Source organism: Crinia signifera, chromosome 8, assembly GCF_055691185.1.
Source record: "Crinia signifera chromosome 8, ASM5569118v1, whole genome shotgun sequence".
In the NCBI taxonomy this organism is placed as follows: domain Eukaryota; kingdom Metazoa; phylum Chordata; class Amphibia; order Anura; family Myobatrachidae; genus Crinia; species Crinia signifera.
The window spans coordinates 89,034,291-89,049,143 of NC_139224.1; the positions used below are offsets into that span (position 1 = coordinate 89,034,291).

The 14,853-nt window shown below is 39.6% G+C and overlaps 19 non-coding genes and 13 pseudogenes across 19 annotated transcripts; all 32 read right to left on the minus strand.

The window, feature by feature from the left end:
- Positions 1 to 132: 132 nt before the first annotated feature.
- Positions 133 to 251, minus strand: LOC146029500 (5S ribosomal RNA; annotated as a pseudogene).
- A 345-nt stretch (positions 252 to 596) lies between these two features.
- On the minus strand, positions 597 to 715 carry LOC146033715 (5S ribosomal RNA). The gene has a single exon (XR_014459124.1). It is a non-coding gene; the product is annotated as a 5S ribosomal RNA (ribosomal RNA).
- A 345-nt stretch (positions 716 to 1,060) lies between these two features.
- LOC146033277 (5S ribosomal RNA) lies at positions 1,061 to 1,179 on the minus strand. The gene has a single exon (XR_014458686.1). It is a non-coding gene; the product is annotated as a 5S ribosomal RNA (ribosomal RNA).
- A 345-nt stretch (positions 1,180 to 1,524) lies between these two features.
- Positions 1,525 to 1,643, minus strand: LOC146028050 (5S ribosomal RNA; annotated as a pseudogene).
- Positions 1,644 to 1,988: 345 nt separating this feature from the next.
- On the minus strand, positions 1,989 to 2,107 carry LOC146028387 (5S ribosomal RNA; annotated as a pseudogene).
- A 345-nt stretch (positions 2,108 to 2,452) lies between these two features.
- LOC146033279 (5S ribosomal RNA) lies at positions 2,453 to 2,571 on the minus strand. Its single transcript, XR_014458688.1, has one exon. It is a non-coding gene; the product is annotated as a 5S ribosomal RNA (ribosomal RNA).
- Positions 2,572 to 2,916: 345 nt separating this feature from the next.
- LOC146028051 (5S ribosomal RNA) lies at positions 2,917 to 3,035 on the minus strand (annotated as a pseudogene).
- Positions 3,036 to 3,380: 345 nt separating this feature from the next.
- Positions 3,381 to 3,499, minus strand: LOC146028388 (5S ribosomal RNA; annotated as a pseudogene).
- A 345-nt stretch (positions 3,500 to 3,844) lies between these two features.
- Positions 3,845 to 3,963, minus strand: LOC146033280 (5S ribosomal RNA). Its single transcript, XR_014458690.1, has one exon. It is a non-coding gene; the product is annotated as a 5S ribosomal RNA (ribosomal RNA).
- Positions 3,964 to 4,308: 345 nt separating this feature from the next.
- LOC146027796 (5S ribosomal RNA) lies at positions 4,309 to 4,427 on the minus strand (annotated as a pseudogene).
- Positions 4,428 to 4,773: 346 nt separating this feature from the next.
- LOC146033632 (5S ribosomal RNA) lies at positions 4,774 to 4,892 on the minus strand. The gene has a single exon (XR_014459041.1). It is a non-coding gene; the product is annotated as a 5S ribosomal RNA (ribosomal RNA).
- A 345-nt stretch (positions 4,893 to 5,237) lies between these two features.
- Positions 5,238 to 5,356, minus strand: LOC146034627 (5S ribosomal RNA). The gene has a single exon (XR_014460032.1). It is a non-coding gene; the product is annotated as a 5S ribosomal RNA (ribosomal RNA).
- A 345-nt stretch (positions 5,357 to 5,701) lies between these two features.
- Positions 5,702 to 5,820, minus strand: LOC146027798 (5S ribosomal RNA; annotated as a pseudogene).
- A 346-nt stretch (positions 5,821 to 6,166) lies between these two features.
- LOC146033633 (5S ribosomal RNA) lies at positions 6,167 to 6,285 on the minus strand. Its single transcript, XR_014459043.1, has one exon. It is a non-coding gene; the product is annotated as a 5S ribosomal RNA (ribosomal RNA).
- Positions 6,286 to 6,630: 345 nt separating this feature from the next.
- Positions 6,631 to 6,749, minus strand: LOC146028621 (5S ribosomal RNA; annotated as a pseudogene).
- A 345-nt stretch (positions 6,750 to 7,094) lies between these two features.
- Positions 7,095 to 7,213, minus strand: LOC146034847 (5S ribosomal RNA). The gene has a single exon (XR_014460251.1). It is a non-coding gene; the product is annotated as a 5S ribosomal RNA (ribosomal RNA).
- A 345-nt stretch (positions 7,214 to 7,558) lies between these two features.
- On the minus strand, positions 7,559 to 7,677 carry LOC146034849 (5S ribosomal RNA). Its single transcript, XR_014460253.1, has one exon. It is a non-coding gene; the product is annotated as a 5S ribosomal RNA (ribosomal RNA).
- Positions 7,678 to 8,022: 345 nt separating this feature from the next.
- Positions 8,023 to 8,141, minus strand: LOC146027619 (5S ribosomal RNA). Its single transcript, XR_014455011.1, has one exon. It is a non-coding gene; the product is annotated as a 5S ribosomal RNA (ribosomal RNA).
- Positions 8,142 to 8,487: 346 nt separating this feature from the next.
- LOC146034170 (5S ribosomal RNA) lies at positions 8,488 to 8,606 on the minus strand. The gene has a single exon (XR_014459576.1). It is a non-coding gene; the product is annotated as a 5S ribosomal RNA (ribosomal RNA).
- Positions 8,607 to 8,951: 345 nt separating this feature from the next.
- LOC146029810 (5S ribosomal RNA) lies at positions 8,952 to 9,070 on the minus strand (annotated as a pseudogene).
- A 345-nt stretch (positions 9,071 to 9,415) lies between these two features.
- LOC146028619 (5S ribosomal RNA) lies at positions 9,416 to 9,534 on the minus strand (annotated as a pseudogene).
- Positions 9,535 to 9,880: 346 nt separating this feature from the next.
- Positions 9,881 to 9,999, minus strand: LOC146029592 (5S ribosomal RNA; annotated as a pseudogene).
- Positions 10,000 to 10,344: 345 nt separating this feature from the next.
- Positions 10,345 to 10,463, minus strand: LOC146034866 (5S ribosomal RNA). The gene has a single exon (XR_014460269.1). It is a non-coding gene; the product is annotated as a 5S ribosomal RNA (ribosomal RNA).
- Positions 10,464 to 10,809: 346 nt separating this feature from the next.
- Positions 10,810 to 10,928, minus strand: LOC146034296 (5S ribosomal RNA). The gene has a single exon (XR_014459703.1). It is a non-coding gene; the product is annotated as a 5S ribosomal RNA (ribosomal RNA).
- A 345-nt stretch (positions 10,929 to 11,273) lies between these two features.
- LOC146034804 (5S ribosomal RNA) lies at positions 11,274 to 11,392 on the minus strand. Its single transcript, XR_014460208.1, has one exon. It is a non-coding gene; the product is annotated as a 5S ribosomal RNA (ribosomal RNA).
- Positions 11,393 to 11,737: 345 nt separating this feature from the next.
- LOC146032491 (5S ribosomal RNA) lies at positions 11,738 to 11,856 on the minus strand. The gene has a single exon (XR_014457923.1). It is a non-coding gene; the product is annotated as a 5S ribosomal RNA (ribosomal RNA).
- A 343-nt stretch (positions 11,857 to 12,199) lies between these two features.
- Positions 12,200 to 12,318, minus strand: LOC146029299 (5S ribosomal RNA; annotated as a pseudogene).
- A 344-nt stretch (positions 12,319 to 12,662) lies between these two features.
- On the minus strand, positions 12,663 to 12,781 carry LOC146034805 (5S ribosomal RNA). The gene has a single exon (XR_014460209.1). It is a non-coding gene; the product is annotated as a 5S ribosomal RNA (ribosomal RNA).
- Positions 12,782 to 13,126: 345 nt separating this feature from the next.
- LOC146028104 (5S ribosomal RNA) lies at positions 13,127 to 13,246 on the minus strand (annotated as a pseudogene).
- A 345-nt stretch (positions 13,247 to 13,591) lies between these two features.
- Positions 13,592 to 13,710, minus strand: LOC146035167 (5S ribosomal RNA). Its single transcript, XR_014460571.1, has one exon. It is a non-coding gene; the product is annotated as a 5S ribosomal RNA (ribosomal RNA).
- A 370-nt stretch (positions 13,711 to 14,080) lies between these two features.
- LOC146034320 (5S ribosomal RNA) lies at positions 14,081 to 14,199 on the minus strand. The gene has a single exon (XR_014459727.1). It is a non-coding gene; the product is annotated as a 5S ribosomal RNA (ribosomal RNA).
- A 345-nt stretch (positions 14,200 to 14,544) lies between these two features.
- Positions 14,545 to 14,663, minus strand: LOC146032636 (5S ribosomal RNA). Its single transcript, XR_014458062.1, has one exon. It is a non-coding gene; the product is annotated as a 5S ribosomal RNA (ribosomal RNA).
- Positions 14,664 to 14,853: the final 190 nt, after the last annotated feature.

The window sequence follows — 14,853 nt, forward strand, 5'->3', positions numbered from 1 at the left end:
GTGTGGTAAATCTTTAGGTGATGGCTATTGTGTCTGTTTGACCTCTTCCAAATGTCTGTGCTGGCAATAAAAAGAAAAAGTTTCCAATTTAAATAGCTAGAGAATAAAAACAATTTTCCAGTAATGTGAAAAAACCTACAGCACCTGGTGTTTCCATGTGGTCTCCCACCCAAGTACTAACCAGGCTCAACACTGATTAGCTTCCAAGATCAGGCGAGATTGGGCCTATCCAATGTGGTATCGCTGTATGTGAGATAAAGGCACTTTTTTGCCCACTTCTACTTCTATCACCAGGTAAGCTAATAAAAAAGTTTCCTAACTGTATTGGCTTACTGAAAAAAATCATGTGTTGGTAATGTAAAAAGACCTACAGGACATGATATTAGCAGGGGGTCTTAAATTAAACTACTAAAGAGGCTCAACACTGTTTAGCTGCCAAAAGCATTTGGAATTGGGCCTAAATAGTGTGGTAAGTCTTTAGGTGATGGCTATTGTGTCTGTTTGACCTCTTCCAAATGTCTGTACTGGCAATAGAAAGGAAAAGTTTCCAATTTAAATAGCTAGAGAATAAAAACAATTTGCAAGTAATGTGAAAAAACCTACAGCACCTGGTGTTCCCATGTGGTCTCCCACCGAAGTACTAACCAGGCCCAACACTGCTTAGCTTCCAAGATCAGACGAGATTGGGCCTATCCAATGTGGTATGGCTGTAGGCGAGATAAAGGCACTTTTTTGCCCTCTTCTACTTCTATCACAAGGTAAGCTAATACAAAAGTTTCCTAACTGTATTGGCTTACTGAAAAAAATCATGTGTTGGTAATGTAAAAAGACCTACAGGACATGATATTAGCAGGGGGTCTTAAATTAAACTACTAAAGAGGCTCAACACTGTTTAGCTGCCAAAAGCAGTTGGAATTGGGCCTAAACAGTGTGGTAAGTCTTTAGGTGATGGCTATTGTGTCTGTTTGACCTCTTCCAAATGTCTGTACTGGCAATAGAAAGGAAAAGTTTCCAATTTAAATAGCTAGAGAATAAAAACAATTTGCAAGTAATGTGAAAAAACCTACAGCACCTGGTGTTCCCATGTGGTCTCCCACCCAAGTACTAACCAGGCCCAACACTGCTTAGCTTCCAAGATCAGACGAGATTGGGCCTATCCAATGTGGTATGGCTGTAGGCGAGATAAAGGCACTTTTTTGCCCTCTTCTACTTCTATCACAAGGTAAGCTAATACAAAAGTTTCCTAACTGTATTGGCTTACTGAAAAAAATCATGTGTTGGTAATGTAAAAAGACCTACAGGACATGATATTAGCAGGGGGTCTTAAATTAAACTACTAAAGAGGCTCAACACTGTTTAGCTGCCAAAAGCAGTTGGAATTGGGCCTAAACAGTGTGGTAAGTCTTTAGGTGATGGCTATTGTGTCTGTTTGACCGCTTCCAAATGTCTGTGCTGGCAATAAAAAGAAAAAGTTTCCAATTTAAATAGCTAGAGAATAAAACCAATTTGCCAGTAATGTGAAAAAACCTACAGCACCAGGTGTTCCCATGTGGTCTCCCACCCAAGTACTAACCAGTCCCAACACTGCTTAGCTTCCAAAATCAGACGAGATTGGGCCTATCCAATGTGGTATGGCTGTAGGTGAGATACAGGCACTTTTTTGCCCTCTTCTACTTCTATCACCAAGTAAGCTAATAAAAAAGTTTCCTAACTGTATTGGCTTACTGAAAAAAATCATGTGTTGGTAATGTAAAAAGACCTACAGGACATGATATTAGCAGGGGGTCTTAAATTAAACTACTAAAGAGGCTCAACACTGTTTAGCTGCCAAAAGCAGTTGGAATTGGCCCTAAACAGTGTGGTAAGTCTTTAGGTGATGGCTATTGTGTCTGTTTTACCTCTTCCAAATGTCTGTGCTGGCAATAAAAATAAAAAGTTTCCAATTTAAATAGCTAGAGAATAAAAACAATTTGCCAGTAATGCGAAAAGACCTAAAGCATCTGGTGTTCCCATGTGGTCTCCCACCCAAGTACTAACCAGGCCCAACACTGCTTAGCTTCCAAGATCAGACGAGATTGGGCCTATCCAATGTGGTATGGCTGTAGGCGAGATAAAGGCACTTTTTTGCCCTCTTCTACTTCTATCACAAGGTAAGCTAATACAAAAGTTTCCTAACTGTATTGGCTTACTGAAAAAAATCATGTGTTGGTAATGTAAAAAGACCTACAGGACATGATATTAGCAGGGGGTCTTAAATTAAACTACTGAAGAGGCTCAACACTGTTTAGCTGCCAAAAGCAGTTGGAATTGGGCCTAAACAGTGTGGTAAGTCTTTAGGTGATGGCTATTGTGTCTGTTTGACCTCTTCCAAAAGTCTGTACTGGCAATAGAAAGGAAAAGTTTCCAATTTAAATAGCTAGAGAATAAAAACAATTTGCAAGTAATGTGAAAAAACCTACAGCACCTGGTGTTCCCATGTGGTCTCCCACCCAAGTACTAACCAGGCCCAACACTGCTTAGCTTCCAAGATCAGACGAGATTGGGCCTATCCAATGTGGTATGGCTGTAGGCGAGATAAAGGCACTTTTTTGCCCTCTTCTACTTCTATCACAAGGTAAGCTAATACAAAAGTTTCCTAACTGTATTGGCTTACTGAAAAAAATCATGTGTTGGTAATGTAAAAAGACCTACAGGACATGATATTAGCAGGGGGTCTTAAATTAAACTACTAAAGAGGCTCAACACTGTTTAGCTGCCAAAAGCAGTTGGAATTGGGCCTAAACAGTGTGGTAAGTCTTTAGGTGATGGCTATTGTGTCTGTTTGACCGCTTCCAAATGTCTGTGCTGGCAATAAAAAGAAAAAGTTTCCAATTTAAATAGCTAGAGAATAAAACCAATTTGCCAGTAATGTGAAAAAACCTACAGCACCAGGTGTTCCCATGTGGTCTCCCACCCAAGTACTAACCAGTCCCAACACTGCTTAGCTTCCAAAATCAGACGAGATTGGGCCTATCCAATGTGGTATGGCTGTAGGTGAGATACAGGCACTTTTTTGCCCTCTTCTACTTCTATCACCAAGTAAGCTAATAAAAAAGTTTCCTAACTGTATTGGCTTACTGAAAAAAATCATGTGTTGGTAATGTAAAAAGACCTACAGGACATGATATTAGCAGGGGGTCTTAAATTAAACTACTAAAGAGGCTCAACACTGTTTAGCTGCCAAAAGCAGTTGGAATTGGCCCTAAACAGTGTGGTAAGTCTTTAGGTGATGGCTATTGTGTCTGTTTTACCTCTTCCAAATGTCTGTGCTGGCAATAAAAATAAAAAGTTTCCAATTTAAATAGCTAGAGAATAAAAACAATTTGCCAGTAATGCGAAAAGACCTAAAGCATCTGGTGTTCCCATGTGGTCTCCCACCCAAGTACTAACCAGGCCCAACACTGCTTAGCTTCCAAGATCAGACGAGATTGGGCCTATCCAATGTGGTATGGCTGTAGGCGAGATAAAGGCACTTTTTTGCCCTCTTCTACTTCTATCACAAGGTAAGCTAATACAAAAGTTTCCTAACTGTATTGGCTTACTGAAAAAAATCATGTGTTGGTAATGTAAAAAGACCTACAGGACATGATATTAGCAGGGGGTCTTAAATTAAACTACTGAAGAGGCTCAACACTGTTTAGCTGCCAAAAGCAGTTGGAATTGGGCCTAAACAGTGTGGTAAGTCTTTAGGTGATGGCTATTGTGTCTGTTTGACCTCTTCCAAAAGTCTGTACTGGCAATAGAAAGGAAAAGTTTCCAATTTAAATAGCTAGAGAATAAAAACAATTTGCAAGTAATGTGAAAAAACCTACAGCACCTGGTGTTCCCATGTGGTCTCCCACCCAAGTACTAACCAGGCCCAACACTGCTTAGCTTCCAAGATCAGACGAGATTGGGCCTATCCAATGTGGTATGGCTGTAGGCGAGATAAAGGCACTTTTTTGCCCTCTTCTACTTCTATCACAAGGTAAGCTAATACAAAAGTTTCCTAACTGTATTGGCTTACTGAAAAAAATCATGTGTTGGTAATGTAAAAAGACCTACAGGACATGATATTAGCAGGGGGTCTTAAATTAAACTACTAAAGAGGCTCAACACTGTTTAGCTGCCAAAAGCAGTTGGAATTGGGCCTAAACAGTGTGGTAAGTCTTTAGGTGATGGCTATTGTGTCTGTTTGACCTCTTCCAAATGTCTGTGCTGGCAATAAAAAGAAAAAGTTTCCAATTTAAATAGCTAGAGAATAAAATAAATTTGCCAGTAATGTGAAAAAACCTACAGCACCAGGTGTTCCCATGTGGTCTCCCACCCAAGTACTAACCAGTCCCAACACTGCTTAGCTTCCAAGATCAGACGAGATTAGGCCTATCCAATGTGGTATGGCTGTAGGTGAGAAACATGCACTTTTTTGCCCTCTTCTACTTCTATCACCAAGTAAGCTAATAAAAAAGTTTCCTAACTGTATTGGCTTACTGAAAAAAAATCATGTGTTGGTAATGTAAAAAGACCTACAGGACATGATATTAGCAGGGGGTCTTAAATTAAACTACTAAAGAGGCTCAACACTGTTTAGCTGCCAAAAGCAGTTGGAATTGGGCCTAAACAGTGTGGTAAATCTTTAGGTGATGTCTATTGTGTCTGTTTGACCTCTTCCAAATGTCTGTACTGGCAATAGAAAGAAAAAGTTTCCAATTTAAATAGCTAGAGAATAAAAACAATTTGCCAGTAATGTGAAAAAACCTACAGCACCTGGTGTTCCCACGTGGTCTCCCACCCAAGTACTAACCAGGACCAACATTGCTTAGCTTCCAAGATCAGACGAGATTGGGCCTATCCAATGTGGTATGGCTGTAGGTGAGATACAGGTACTTTTTTGCCCTCTTCTACTTCTATCACCAGGTAAGCTAATAAAAAAGTTTCCTAACTGTATTGGCTTACTAAAAAAAATCATGTGTTGGTAATGTAAAAAGACCTACAGGACATGATATTACCAGGGGGTCTTAAATTAAACTACTAAAGATTCTCAACACTGTTTAGCTGCCAAAAGCAGTTGGAATTGGGCCTAAACAGTGTGGTAAGTCTTTAGGTGATGGCTATTGTGTCTGTTTGACCTCTTCCAAATGTCTGTGCTGGCAATAAAAAGAAAAAGTTTCCAATTTAAATAGCTAGAGAATAAAAACAATTTGCCAGTAATGTGAAAAAACCTACAGCACCTGGTGTTCCCATGTGGTCTCCCACCCAAGTACTAACCAGGCCCAACACTGCTTAGCTTCCAAGATCAGACGAGATTGGGCCTATCCAATGTGGTATGGCTGTATGCGAGATAAAGGCACTTTTTTGCCCTCTTCTACTTCTATCACAAGGTAAGCTAATACAAAAGTTTCCTAACTGTATTGGCTTACTGAAAAAAATCATGTGTTGGTAATGTAAAAAGACCTACAGGACATGATATTAGCAGGGGGTCTTAAATTAAACTACTAAAGAGGCTCAACACTGTTTAGCTGCCAAAAGCAGTTGGAATTGGGCCTAAACAGTGTGGTAAGTCTTTAGGTGATGGCTATTGTGTCTGTTTGACCTCTTCCAAATGTCTGTGCTGGCAATAAAAAGAAAAAGTTTCCAATTTAAATAGCTAGAGAATAAAATAAATTTGCCAGTAATGTGAAAAAACCTACAGCACCAGGTGTTCCCATGTGGTCTCCCACCCAAGTACTAACCAGTCCCAACACTGCTTAGCTTCCAAGATCAGACGAGATTAGGCCTATCCAATGTGGTATGGCTGTAGGTGAGAAACATGCACTTTTTTGCCCTCTTCTACTTCTATCACCAAGTAAGCTAATAAAAAAGTTTCCTAACTGTATTGGCTTACTGAAAAAAAATCATGTGTTGGTAATGTAAAAAGACCTACAGGACATGATATTAGCAGGGGGTCTTAAATTAAACTACTAAAGAGGCTCAACACTGTTTAGCTGCCAAAAGCAGTTGGAATTGGGCCTAAACAGTGTGGTAAATCTTTAGGTGATGGCTATTGTGTCTGTTTGACCTCTTCCAAATGTCTGTACTGGCAATAGAAAGAAAAAGTTTCCAATTTAAATAGCTAGAGAATAAAAACAATTTGCCAGTAATGTGAAAAAACCTACAGCACCTGGTGTTCCCACGTGGTCTCCCACCCAAGTACTAACCAGGACCAACATTGCTTAGCTTCCAAGATCAGACGAGATTGGGCCTATCCAATGTGGTATGGCTGTAGGTGAGATACAGGTACTTTTTTGCCCTCTTCTACTTCTATCACCAGGTAAGCTAATAAAAAAGTTTCCTAACTGTATAGGCTTACTAAAAAAAATCATGTGTTGGTAATGTAAAAAGACCTACAGGACATGATATTACCAGGGGGTCTTAAATTAAACTACTAAAGATTCTCAACACTGTTTAGCTGCCAAAAGCAGTTGGAATTGGGCCTAAACAGTGTGGTAAGTCTTTAGGTGATGGCTATTGTGTCTGTTTGACCTCTTCCAAATGTCTGTGCTGGCAATAAAAAGAAAAAGTTTCCAATTTAAATAGCTAGAGAATAAAAACAATTTGCCAGTAATGTGAAAAAACCTACAGCACCTGGTGTTCCCATGTGGTCTCCCACCCAAGTACTAACCAGGCCCAACACTGCTTAGCTTCCACGATCAGACGAGATTGGGCCTATCCAATGTATTATGGCTGTAGGTGAGATAAAGGCACTTTTTTGCCCTCTTCTACTTCTATCACCAGGTAAGCTAATACAAAAGTTTCCTAACTTTATTGGCTTACTGAAAAAAATCATGTGTTGGTAATGTAAAAAGACCTATAGGACATGATATTAGCAGGGGGTCTTAAATTAAACTACTAAAGAGGCTCAACACTGTTTAGCTGCCAAAAGCAGTTGGAATTGGGCCTAGACAGTGTGGTAAGTCTTTAGGTGATGGCTATTGTGTCTGTTTGACCTCTTCCAAATGTCAGTGCTGGCAATAAAAAGAAAAACTTTCCAATTTAAATAGCTAGAGAATAAAAACAATTTGCCAGTAATGTGAAAAAACCTACAGCACCTGGTGTTCCCATGTGGTCCCCCACCTAAGTACTAACCAAGCCCAACACTGCTTAGCTTCCAAGATCGGTTGAGATTGGGCCTATCCAATGTGGTATGGCTGTAGGTGAGATAAAGTCACTTTTTTGCCCTCTTCTACTTCTATCACCAGGTAAGCTAATAAAAAAGTTTCCTAACTGTATTGGCTTACTGAAAAAAATCATGTGTTGGTAATGTAAAAAGACCTACAGAACATGATATTAGCAGGGGGTCTTAAATTAAACTACTAAAGAGGCTCAACACTGTTTAGCTGCCAAAAGCAGTTGGAATTGGGACTAAACAGTGTGGTAAGTCTTTAGGTGATGGCTATTGTGTCTGTTTGACCTCTTCCAAATGTCAGTGCTGGCAATAAAAAGAAAAAGTTTCCAATTTAAATAGCTAGAGAATAAAAACAATTTGCCAGTAATGTGAAAAAACCTACAGCACCTGGTGTTCCCATGTGGTCCCCCACCTAAGTACTAACCAAGCCCAACACTGCTTAGCTTCCAAGATCGGTTGAGATTGGGCCTATCCAATGTGGTATGGCTGTAGGTGAGATAAAGTCACTTTTTTGCACTCTTCTACTTCTATCACCAGGTAAGCTAATACAAAAGTTTCCTAACTGTATTGGCTTACTGAAAAAAATCTTGTGTTGGTAATGTAAAAATACCTACAGGACATGATATTAGCAGGGGGTCTTAAATTAAACTACTAAAGAGGCTCAACACTGTTTAGCTGCCAAAAGCAGTTGGAATTGGGACTAAACAGTGTGGTAAGTCTTTAGGTGATGGCTATTGTGTCTGTTTGACCTCTTCCAAATGTCTGTGCTTGCAATAAAATGAAAAAGTTTCCAATTTAAATAGCTAGAGAATAAAAACTATTTGCCAGTAATGTGAAAAAACCTACAGCACAAGGTGTTCCCATGTGGTCTCCCACCCAAGTACTAACCAGGCCCAACACTGCTTAGCTTCCAAGATCAGGCGAGATTGGGCTTATCCAATGTGGTATGGCTGTAGGTGAGATACAGGCACTTTTTTGCCCTCTTCTACTTCTATCACCATGTAAGCTAATAAAAAAGTTTCCTAACTGTATTGGCTTACTGAAAAAAAACATGTGTTGGTAATGTAAAAAGACCTACAGGACATGATATTAGCAGGGGGTCTTAAATTAAACTACTAAAGAGGCTCAACACTGTTTAGCTGCCAAAAGCAGTTGGAATTGGGCCTAAACAGTGTGGTAAGTCTTTAGGTGATGGCTATTGTGTCTGTTTGACCTCTTCCAAATGTCTGTACTGGCAATAAAAAGAAAAAGTTTCCAATTTAAATAGCTAGAGAATAAAAACAATTTGCCAGTAATGTGAAAAAAACCTACAGCACCTGGTGTTCCCATGTGGTCTCCCACCCAAGTACTAACCAGGCCCAACACTGCTTAGCTTCCAAGAGCAGACGAGATTGGGCCTATTCAATGTGGTATGGCTGTAGGTGGGATACAGGCACTTTTTTCCATCTTCTACTTCTATCACCAGGTAAGCTAATACAAAAGTTTCCTAACTGTATTGGCTTACTGAAAAAAAATCATGTGTTGGTAATGTAAAAAGACCTACAGGACATGATATTAGCAGGGGGTCTTTAATTAAACTACTTAAGAGGCTCAACACTGTTTAGCTGCCAAAAGCAGTTGGAATTGGTCCTAAACATTGTGGTAAGTCTTTAGGTGATGGCGATTGTGTCTGTTTGACCTCTTCCAAATGTCTTTGCTTGCAATAAAATGAAAAAGTTTCCAATTTAAATAGCTAGAGAATAAAAACAATTTGCCAGTAATGTGAAAAAACCTGCAGCATCTGGTGTTCCCATGTGGTCTCCTACCCAAGTACTAACCAGGCCCAACACTGCTTAGCTTCGAAGATCAGACAAGATTGGGCCTATCCAATTTGGTATGGATGTAGGTGAGTTACAGGCACTTTTTTGCCCTATTCTACATCTATCACCAGGTAAGCTAATAAAAATGTTTCCTAACTGTATTGGCTTACTGAAAAAAATCATGTGTTGGTAATGTAAAAAGACTTACAGGACATGATGTTAGCAGGGGGTCTTAAATTAAACTACTGAAGAGGCTCAACACTGTTTAGCTGCCAAAAGCAGTTGGAATTGGGCCTAAACAGTGTGGTAAGTCTTTAGGTGATGGCTATTGTGTCTGTTTGACCTCTTCCAAATGTCTGTGGTGGCAATAAAAAGAAAAAGTTTACGATTTAAATAGCTAGAGAATAAAAACAATTTGCCAGTAATGTGAAAAAACCTACAGCACCAGGTGTTCCCATGTGGTCTCCCACCTAAGTACTAACCAGTCCCAACACTGCTTAGCTTCCAAGATCAGACAAGATTGGGCCTATCCAATGTGGTATTGCTGTAGGTGAGATACAGGCACTTTTTTGCCCTTTTCTACTTCTATCACCAGGTAAGCTAATAAAAAAGTTTCCTAACTGTATTGGCTTACTGAAAAAAAATTAATGTGTTGGTAATGTAAAAAGACCTACAGGACATGATATTAGCAGGGGGTCTTAAACTAAACTACTAAAGAGTCTCAACACTGTTTAGCTGCCAAAAGCAGTTGGAATTGGGCCTAAACAGTGTGGTAAGACTTTAGGTGATGGCTATTGTGTCTGTTTGACCTCTTCCAAATGTCTGTACTGGCAATAAAAAGAAAAAGTTTCCAATTTAAATAGCTAGAGAATAAAAACAATTTGCCAGTAATGTGAAAAACCTACAGCACCTGTTGTTCCCATGTGGTCTCCCACCCAAGTACTAACTAAGCCCAACACTGCTTAGCTTCCAAGATCAGCCAAGATTGGGCCTATCCAATGTGGTATGTCTATAGGTGAGATACAGGCACTTTTTTGCCCTCTTCTACTTCTATCACCAGGTAAGCTAATAAAAAAGTTTCCTAACTGTATTGGCTTACTAAAAAAATCTTGTGTTGGTAATGTAAAAAGACCTACAGGACATGATATTAGCAGGGGGTCTTAAATTAAACTACTAAAGAGGCTCTACACTGTTTAGCTGCCAAAAGCAGTTGGAATTGGGCCTAAACAGTGTGGTAAGTATTTAGGTGATGGCTATTGTGTCTGTTTGACCTCTTCCAAATGTCTGTGCTGGCAAAAAAAAAGAAAAAGTTTCCAATTTAAATAGCTAGAGAATAAAAACAATTTGACAGTAATGTGAAAAAACCTACAGCACCTGGTGTTCCCATGTGATCTCCCAACCAAGTACTAACCAGGCCCAACACTGTTTAGCTTCCAAGATCAGACGAGATTGGGCCTATCCAATGTGGTATGGCTGTAGGTGAGATACAAGCACTTTTTTGCCCTCTTCTACTTCTATCACCAGGTAAGCTAATAAAAAAGTTTCCTAACTGTATTGGCTTACTGAAAAAAATCATGTGTTGGTAATGTAAAAAGACCTACAGGACATGATATTAGCAGGGGGTCTTAAATTAAACTACTAAAGAGGCTCTACACTGTTTAGCTGCCAAAAGCAGTTGGAATTGGGCCTAAACAGTGTGGTAAGTCTTTAGGTGATGGCTATTGTGTCTGTTTGACCTCTTCCAAATGTCTTGGCTGGCAAAAAAAAAGAAAAAGTTTCCAATTTAAATAGCTAGAGAATAAAAACTATTTGCCAGTAATGTGAAAAAACATACAGCACCTGGGGTTCCCATGTGGTCTCCCACCCAAGTACTAACCAGGCCCAACACTGCTTAGCTTCCAAGATCAGACGAGATTGGGCCTATCCAATGTGGTATGGCTGTAGGTGAGATACAGGCACTTTTTTGCCCTCTTCTACTTCTATCACCAGGTAAGCTAATAAAAAAGTTTCCTAATTGTATTTGCTTACTGAAAAAAATCATGTGTTGGTAATGTAAATAGACCTACAGGACATGATATTAGCAGGGGGTCTTAAATTAAACTACTAAAGAGGCTCAACACTGTTTAGCTGCCAAAAGCAGTTGGAATTGGGCCTAAACAGTGTGGTAAGTCTTTAGGTGATGGCTATTGTGTCTGTTTGACCTCTTCCAAATGTCTGTGCTGGCAATAAAAAGAAAAAGTTTCCAATTAAAATAGCTAGAGAATAAAAACAATTTGCCAGTAATGTGAAAAGACCTAGAGCACCTGGTGTTCCCATGTGGTCTCCCACCCAAGTACTAACCAGGCCCAACACTGCTTAGCTTCCAAGATCAGACGAGATTGGGCCTATCCAATGTGGTATGGCTGTAGGTGAGATACAAGCACTTTTTTGCCCTCTTCTACTTCTATCACCAGGTAAGCTAATAAAAAAGTTTCCTAACTGTATTGGCTTACTGAAAAAAATCATGTGTTGGTAATGTAAAAAGACCTACAGGACATGATATTAGCAGGGGGTCTTAAATTAAACTACTAAAGAGGCTCTACACTGTTTAGCTGCCAAAAGCAGTTGGAATTGGGCCTAAACAGTGTGGTAAGTCTTTAGGTGATGGCTATTGTGTCTGTTTGACCTCTTCCAAATGTCTGTGCTGGCAAAAAAAAGAAAAAGTTTCCAATTTAAATAGCTAGAGAATAAAAACAATTTGCCAGTAATGTGAAAAAACCTACAGCACCTGGTGTTCCCATGTGGTCTCCCACCCAAGTACTAACCAGGCCCAACACTGCTTAGCTTCCAAGATCAGACGAGATTGGGCCTATCCAATGTGGTATGGCTGTAGGTGAGACACAGGCACTTTTTTGCCCTCTTCTACTTCTATCACCAGGTAAGCTAATAAAAAAGTTTCCTAATTGTATTGGCTTACTGAAAAAAATCATGTGTTGGTAATGTAAATAGACCTACAGGAGATGATATTAGCAGGGGGTCTTAAATTAAACTACTAAAGAGGCTCAACACTGTTTAGCTGCCAAAAGCAGTTGGAATTGGGCCTAAACAGTGTGGTAAGTCTTTAGGTGATGGCTATTGTGTCTGTTTGACCTCTTCCAAATGTCTGTGCTGGCAATAAAAAGAAAAAATTTCCAATTTAAATAGCTAGAGAATAAAAAAAAATGCCAGTAATGTGAAAAACCTACAGCACCTGGTGTTCCCATGTGGTCTCCCACCCATGTACTAACCAAGCCCAACACTGCTTAGCTTCCAAGACCAGACAAGATTGGGCCTATCCAATGTGGTATGTCTATAGGTGAGATACAGGCACTTTTTTGCCCTCTTCTACTTCTATCACCAGGTAAGCTAATAAAAAAGTTTCCTAACTGTATTGGCTTACTAAAAAAATCATGTGTTGGTAATGTAAAAAGACCTACAGGACATGATATTAGCAGGGGGTCTTAAATTAAACTACTAAAGAGGCTCTACACTGTTTAGCTGCCAAAAGCAGTTGGAATTGGGCCTAAACAGTGTGGTAAGTATTTAGGTGATGGCTATTGTGTCTGTTTGACCTCTTCCAAATGTCTGTGCTGGCAATAAAAAGAAAAAGTTTCCAATTAAAATAGCTAGAGAATAAAAACAATTTGCCAGTAATGTGAAAAGACCTAGAGCACCTGGTGTTCCCATGTGGTCTCCCACCCAAGTACTAACCAGGCCCAACACTGCTTAGCTTCCAAGATCAGACGAGATTGGGCCTATCCAATGTGGTATGGCTGTAGGTGAGATACAAGCACTTTTTTGCCCTCTTCTACTTCTATCACCAGGTAAGCTAATAAAAAAGTTTCCTAACTGTATTGGCTTACTGAAAAAAATCATGTGTTGGTAATATAAAAAGACCTACAGGACATGATATTAGCAGGGGGTCTTAAATTAAACTACTAAAGAGGCTCTACACTGTTTAGCTGCCAAAAGCAGTTGGAATTGGGCCTAAACAGTGTGGTAAGTCTTTAGGTGATGGCTATTGTGTCTGTTTGACCTCTTCCAAATGTCTGTGCTGGCAATAAAAAGAAAAAGTTTCCAATTAAAATAGCTAGAGAATAAAAACAATTTGCCAGTAATGTGAAAAGACCTAGAGCACCTGGTGTTCCCATGTGGTCTCCCACCTAAGTACTAACCAGGCCCAACACTGCTTAGCTTCCAAGATCAGAAGGAGATTGGGCCTATCCAATGTGGTATGGCTGTAGGTGAGATACAAGCACTTTTTTGCCCTCTTCTACTTCTATCACCAGGTAAGCTAATAAAAAAGTTTCCTAACTGTATTGGCTTACTGAAAAAAATCATGTTTTGGTAATGTAAAAAGACCTAAAGGACATGATATTAGCAGGGGGTCCTAAATTAAACTACTAAAGAGGCTCAACACTGTTTAGCTGCCAAAAGCAGTTGGAATTGGGCCTAAACAGTGTGGTAAGTCTTTAGGTGATGGCTATTGTGTCTGTTTGACCTCTTCCAAATGTCTGTGCTGGCAATAAAAAGAAAAAGTTTCCAATTTAAATAGCTAGAGAATAAAAACAATTTGCCAGTAATGTGAAAAAACCTACAGCACCTGGTGTTCCCATGTGGTCTCCCACCCAAGTACTAACCAGGCCCAACACTGCTTAGATTCCAAGATCAGGCGAGATTGTGCCTATCCAATGTGGTATGGCTGTAGGTGAGATACAGGCACTTTTTTGCCCTCTTCTACTTCTATCACATTGTGGTAAGTCTTTAGGTGATGGCTATTGTGTCTGTTTGACCTCTTCCAAACTGTATTGGCTTACTGAAAAAAATCATGTGTTGGTAATGTAAAAAGACCTACAGGACATGATATTAGCAGGGGGTCTTAAATTAAACTACTAAAGAGGCTCAACACTGTTTAGCTGCCAAAAGCAGTTGGAATTGGGCCTAAACAGTGTGGTATGTCTTTAGGTGATGGCTATTGTGTCTGTTTGACCTCTTCCAAATGTCTGTACTGGCAATAAAAAGAAAAAGTTTCCAATTTAAATAGCTAGAGAATAAAAACAATTTGCCAGTAATGTGAAAAAACCTACAGCACCTGGTGTTCCCATGTGGTCTCCCACCCAAGTACTAACCAGGCCCAACAATGCTTAGCTTTCAAGATCAGACGAGATTGGGCCTATCCAATGTGGTATGGCTGTAGGTGAAATACAGGCACTTTTTTGCCCTCTTCTACTTCTATCACCAGGTAAGCTAATAAAAAAGTTTCCTAACTGTATTGGCTTACTGAAAAAAATCATGTGTTGGTAATGTAAAAAGACCTACAGGACATGATATTAGCAGGGGGTCTTAAATTAAACTACTAAAGAGGCTCAACACTGTTTAGCTGCCAAAAGCAGTTGGAATTGGGCCTAAACAGTGTGGTAAGTCTTTAGGTGATGGCTATTGTGTCTGTTTGACCTCTTCCAAATGTCTGTGCTGGCAATAAAAAGAAAAAGTTTCCAATTTAAATAGCTAGAGAATAAAAACAATTTGCCAGTAATGTGAAAAAACCTACAGCACCTGGTGTTCCCATGTGGTCTCCCACCTAAGTACTAACCAGGCCCAACACTGCTTAGCTTCCAAGATCAGACGAGATTGGGCCTTTCCAATGTGGTATGGCTGTAGGTGAGATACAGGCACTTTTTTGCCCTCTTCTACTTCTATCACCATGTAAGCTAATAAAAAAGTTTCCTAACTGTATTGGCTTACAGAAAAAAATCATGTGTTGGTAATGTAAAAAGACCTACAGGACATGATATTAGCAGGGGGTCTTTAATTAAACTACTAAAGAGGCTCAATACTGTTTAGCTGCCAAAA